The 6,000-nt window shown below is 52.9% G+C and overlaps 1 protein-coding gene across 14 annotated transcripts in view; it reads left to right on the top strand.

The window, feature by feature from the left end:
* The first annotated feature begins 1,044 nt into the window (after window positions 1-1,044).
* The window catches only part of LOC102991401 (thyroid hormone receptor beta), a 383,492-nt gene continuing 378,536 nt past the window's right edge, over window positions 1,045-6,000 (top strand). For 3 of the 14 annotated variants that reach the window (XM_055079959.1, XM_055080061.1, XM_028490309.2), the window contains exon 1: window positions 2,056-2,212. The gene's annotated coding sequence lies outside the window, so the exon portion shown is untranslated. Of the gene's footprint in view, window positions 1,357-1,934; window positions 2,213-2,460; window positions 2,636-5,565; window positions 5,697-6,000 lie in introns of those variants that run through there. The other 11 variants (XM_024115200.3, XM_024115199.3, XM_024115201.3 and 8 more) reach the window with 9 other exon arrangements.

The raw sequence follows: 6,000 nt of genomic DNA, 5'->3' as shown, positions 1-6,000 counted from the left end.
CTTGCAAAGTTGTTCCAGCGGCTCCATGGCCCCTGCGAAGACCGGCTGTCAACTGTGGTGGCCTGTCAGGGCAGGCTTCTCCGCCAGTGGCCAGCTTTTCACCCACAGTTAGCCACCAGGGGGCCGCCTGTTTGGATCAAATGGTGCAGACTCCACAGCTTTCCTCCAAACCAACCAAAACATCCCGGGCAGCTTTGGAGCAAAGCCCAGGAACTTAGCTGCAAAAGGAGAACAACTTCTCTCCAGCTACAAAACCTGCAAGTCCTAGGCTGCAGCCTTGTTAAAAGAGTGAAGAATAAAGCACGGATCTCTTGCCAAGGACCCAGGGGAAATAGGGTCCGTGGAGTCTGAAGGGAGAGGTCCCTCCCTCTCGCCAGGGAGCCTCGAGGTCTGCGACTCCCTCTCTCTCGACCTGCGCGCTGAAACTCTGCACCCAGGAGCAGGAGCGGTTTCTGAATTCTTGACCGTTGTGGCAGTTCACGCTGTCAGTAGGCTTCTCATCCGTTTCCCTGGGACGCTCACAAGAATTGGGAACAAAACACACGTCACCGGCTGGAAATCTAGAAAACTCTCCAATAAATCATTGTTCAGACAGTTGAGGCTAAAAAAGCCTCTGTCAAAACGGTTCGTTATACTAATACTTGTGTATATTGAATAATGAAGTCGGAATTATTTTGATATTATCTATAAGAAAATCATTGTACTCTGCCGTCAGAATAGGTTTATTGTAACCCTAGCCTCGGACCGATGACGTTTTAATCTTCTTGGGTGCTCAGGATTTTCACAAGCATGCTTCTAGCCCAGAACGCAGCAGCCTGCTTGCTTTTCTCCTAGCTTGAACCCTTGGCGTTCAGGACTGGGGGTGGGGGGGGATTTTAGAAGCTCATATTTGACCGGGGCAGGACTTTCCAAGAGTATAAATTATTTTTGTCTTCCGGGTTTTATTTGTCTACGTCCAGAGCAAAGACAAATGAACAGGGCGGCCCTTCTGGAACCTGCGGAGGGTCCCCACCCTGCGCCCGTCTCCCAGGATGTGCCGGGTGGTGTGGAGGGGGTGTTTCCGTCAGGCGCAAGCCGGGTATTTTTTGCAAACTTTATTCCCGTGGGTGGCGAGGATGGGGAACGCCAGACGCCCGGCGGGAGCGAGGCCCCGGGAGAAGCCAGATCGCCGTGTCGGCCCGACACGCGCCACAAGTGGTTCGCAGGAGGGAGGAGCGCGGCGGCCCGGGCCAAGAGGAGCCCGTGCTTCTGGAAGTCACCCCTCCCCGGCCCCGTGTCCCTTGTCCCCCCGTCCCTTCCTCTTTGCCGACGAGAGGAATGACGCCCAAGCCCGAACCGCCGTGCGCACGCAAGCTGGTGGGTGGACGCGCGCCACCAACACCGCCGCGACATCGCCACCCGGGGAGGACTCCCAGGGTGGAGGGCACGGCCGGGACGGGGACGAGGGGGAGCCCGCACCTGGGGCGGCAGGTGCGGAGGCGGCGAGCCGGGCGGCGCGTGAGGGGCGCGCTGGGCAGGGGGCGCAGGCCGGGGAGCGGCGGACGCGTCCGAGCGCCGGGCCGGGGCCGGGCGGGGGTGTCGGGGACCGGCGGGCGGCCGGGGCGGCGGGGGACGACGGCGGCGGGGCGCGCGGCCGGGAGGCCATTTCCTTGCGGCGCCCCCGGGGACACCGAATGGCCTGCTCCCGGCCGCCACCGCCGCCGCGCGAGTCGGACCGCCGGGCGGGCCGGATGCGAAACCAGGTCACCGGTTGGCAGACGCGGCGCGGAGGGGCGCCGGGGCCGGAGGAGGGCAGCGGCCGGGAGCCGGCCGGGCGCGCGGGCCCGAGAGGCGGGGACTCGGCGGCCGGGCCGCGCTCGCTTCCTGCGCCTATAAAAGTGGAGCGGCCCGGGCGGGCGGCGCGGCCCCGGCTGCGGCCGCCCCTCTGCGCCCGGGGAGTTGACATTCTGCAGGACTCGCGCGACGTCCCGTCGCCGGCGCTCCCCGGGACCCCGCCGCCGGGAGGAGGGGGCGGAGGAGGGTGGAGACTGCGGGGCTTGGCCAAGGAAGGCGCACATCCTCAGGCGGGCGGCCGTGACGCGGCGGGGATTAACTTTGCATGAATAATGTGAGTGCGCCGGGGAAGGAGACCTTCTGCTCCCGGGCTCGGGCAGCGCCCGCAGGCGGCCTTCCCCGGGCAGGGGCGCCCGACCCGGCCGGCTGGAGGACACCGGTAATTTGGCCGGAGGACGGCGCGGAGGCGGGGGTGCGGGGGAGGGGGCGACGGTCCCCGCCGTCCGGGGGGTGGGCGGGAGGGCGATGGGGGTGTCGCGGGAACCCCACGGGGTGCGAGCGGCGACGCCGGGCGCGCACGCGCGCGCGGGCGGGCGTGGGTGGGGTGTCAGCCGCCCTGGTACCCGCCTCCGGGGGTTCGCGCCCCGCCTGGGGGGAGGAGGTGCCCTCTCCGCCCGGGCACCGCTCGGGGAGCCGCGGCGTGGGCAGCGGCGGAGCAGGGCGGCTGGGGCGGCGGTGTTCCTCAAACCCCGAGCCCGGCTGTTGACAGCCTCCTTGTGACATGGAGTTTGGCATCCTCAGCGCCGAACCGAGTGGAAGTTTCCATGATGAGGAAGTTCTGTGACACGAGGGTTCGGAAAAGGTTGGCAGACACCGGGGCTGGTGGTGAGGCGGGGGTGTGTGTGTGGAGGTGGTTTAAAGGGACTGTGGGTCCCCCATTGCCCCTGTTCTCCTGCCCCGGAACTCCGGGCTTTGAGAGGGGACCGATCCTGCGGGTGGCGTGCGCTGGTGCTCGTGCCTGGAGACTTGGCTTCTCCCCACCTCCCCGGGGAATGGGGGGCGACGTCGCTCGCCTCCCGGTTCGCGCTTCTTGCTTCGCTTCTCTTGACGCAGCATCTTCCCCCGGGCCCCCTCGAGTCGGTTCCGGTCCCCGAGTTGTGCCAGCTGCACGGTCGCCACCCCACCCCGGGCACCCCTCGGAGAAGGACTCATTGGGGGAGTTTTTTACTCCAGGTGGATTTGGTCCTTCTCGGCTGCAGTTGTCATTTGTATTTGCCGGCGACCATTGTAGGCTCAGTATTAGTGCTAATTCTTAAGCCTTCTGATTTGTTTTCATGGGGGCGGGGTGAGTGTTTTGTTTACGGAAGCCTCAGTGTATAATTTTTCCCCAAATGGGAAATTTTACAGGAAGGGTCTAGAAGCATAACAGTTCGTGAAGTGAGTGAAAGAAAGAAACAAGAGTTTACCTGGGCAGAAAAGCGCAGACTCTACATCGGCCCCGCTCCGCACACGTTGAGAATTTGTGAAGATTCAAACACTAAGCCTCATCAGTAAATAAATGAAACAGAGGCTTCCCCTTAGCGTGTTATTGTTCTTAGGTGCCAGTGAGAGTTAGTTTTAAAGACCCGTTTTGAAGTTCAAAAAATTAAGCATTCCTTGGACAGCGTATTAATACCAGAGCACAGCAGTTTCTGATAGTGATAGATGTATTGGGTGATGCAGACCTGCTGGACAATAGCTTTGCATTATTCGGCCTTCTTTTAGTTTCGTATGCGTATTTATATTTCAATAATATATAGCATGCTCTGCATTGCAAGGTAATACAAATTGCGTTATAGTCAAAATATTGCATGATTCATTCTGAATATTCACGGTGAGGGATCTGCTCCCTAATTTATTTCTGCTTACCTCTTTTATTATGAAACAACTCAGGGACTAGGAAACATGAAAGAAAAAGGTGTTTTGATGAAAGTTATTTTGAGCAGTGGACGTTTTCAGGAGTTTTCATGCCAGTTGGCTAAGCGTTTTAATTGACTCCAACAGAAATTCAATACTAAGCGATTTGTTTGGGCTGGGATATGGGATATGGGAAGGTATTGGTGAACAATCACTTATTATTTGTGCACGTTGAAAAGATACTATCAGAATCTTATTTTTAATTAATTTCAAAGTTTTATTATGTATTGGAAGTGGTATCGTCTGCTAGTAAGTATGATTTGCTTCTCTTTTCCAACAAGTGAAATAAATGATACTGAATTTAGCCCTAGACGTTTTTTTTTAATGAAGCAATTCCTGTTGGCATTACAATGCAAAGGCATAATTTTATTGACATTGGAACATTATAAAGTAACTGACCTTTAAAAGAGGAATAAACATTCCATTTTCCCCCTTTTAGATTCTTTGTAGTAAATCCTACCACAGAGATGAATTAAGGCAACTTCCTTTTCATTTAGCATCTTTGGGGAAAGGAGATTTCTTAAAATTTCCTTAAGAGCAGAGAAAGTTGTGGATCCTTTTCCTTTCCTGGGCTTTTTGCAGTTGTTTGAAGCACAGGGTGTGTGGAGCCACAAATGGGATTGCACATTTCTTTTTTTAGTAAGCTCATCTTTTTGATGGAAATCAGAGTAAAGGTGATTGGTTTCTTCAGCTCCTTCTTGTCATTTTATTGTAAGATTATGTGTTACTTCTTTAAAAAGCCCTCCCCTGACCATTGGAGCAGAGGCAGCCTCCCATTCCTTCTCAAAGCCATGACATTGTTTTTTGCTTCCTTTTTTTTTTTTTTTTTTCCTTCCTTGGTCTTATTTTCCATCTGAATTGTTCATTTCAGTTGCTACTTGTTGAGTACCTGTCTAGACTATAGAGTCCTTGAGAAAAAGAATCTTGACTGTTTCGTTCACTCATGATTCTCTGGCATCTTGAAGAGTGCTTGTCACACAGTAGGTGCTGGATAAATCTTTGTTGAATAAATAAGTGGTTGTGCCCAAACACTGTGTTCCAAAAAAATACCTGACTAAGCATCTAAGTGGGTACCAATTGGATACGCCAAGATCTGTGCCTGTGTATGTGTGTGTGTGTGCCATGTATATATGGTTTGATTTTTATCTGTCTCTCTTTTTTTTTTTTTGGATACAAAAGCTAGCCCTGCTCTATGTAGTGACAACGCAGAGAGTTATTTCTCTGAGTTCTTCCTGGGGGCGTTTGCCTTGAGTACATGGAAATCCTCAGCAGCAGTTTGTCTTACATGGTACCTTGATTCCCTGAAGACACTGACCTTCAGATCCCTGGGTTTCAGCAGAATCTTTATGAGTTCCAGAGGCATTGTCAGTGTGGAGAGTGAAATTCCAGGGAACAGACATCACTGGGTGATAGCGATGCCTTCTCACTCAGCAGGTTCTGGTGGTGCCTTTGGCCTTGGCAGCCCTAAGGGGACCAAGGGCATGTCGTGGTATAGCTGGTCTACAAAAGTAGATGTTGGGGAAGGGGTGAACGGGGCTGTCAGGAGCCAGCACAAGGTAGAAATATCCCTTGGTAGTAGTTTAGGAAGCAACCTAGTGGTTACGCTATGGGTAAGTTACGTCAGTCAACCTCTCCCCTTTTCCGTTTTCTGCACTTCATGAACAGATTCTGAACCTGATGATTGTGGGAAATATTACACTATCTGAGTTTCCAAGTGACCGAGGTATGACACACAAGGGGTCATCTTCAAATTAGCTATTCCTGGAAACTCTTGTGACAACTGAAACTAAAAGGAAATTACAATTGATGGTTCTGGTCATTTGTTTTTGTTTGTAGAGTATTGACTTCCAGAAATGTGTCTCAGTAAACGCATAGTAAAAATCCCGCAAGGTGATGAGACCGGTAAAAATGGCAAAGGAAGAGAGATCAAAATCTTGTAGAGGAGTACAGATAATCAAACTGAAATCGTAAGTGCTTATTGCTTTTCAGTATTTAATTTAGCTCTGAGCTTCTCAGTAGCCAAGTTAACAGAAGAAAATGGGGAATGGGAGCACTGATGGGGCAGGTAGGCATTGAAGCTGTAAGGATAAATCAGATAACATTTGTAGAGTGCTTACCATGGTACATGGCAACTAGTATATACTCCTGTGAAATGTCAGATCATATGACGGCCAATACTTGAACTTCATTTCTACAGAAAATGAAGTAAAATTCTTTATATGGTCAAGTCTTTTACCAACCCTCGAGGGAAAAAAAATGCAGAAGGCGCAA

The sequence above is a fragment of the Physeter macrocephalus genome, chromosome 1 (assembly GCF_002837175.3).
Source record: "Physeter macrocephalus isolate SW-GA chromosome 1, ASM283717v5, whole genome shotgun sequence".
Lineage (NCBI taxonomy): Eukaryota > Metazoa > Chordata > Mammalia > Artiodactyla > Physeteridae > Physeter > Physeter macrocephalus.
This window is presented reverse-complemented; position numbering and strand designations above follow the sequence as displayed.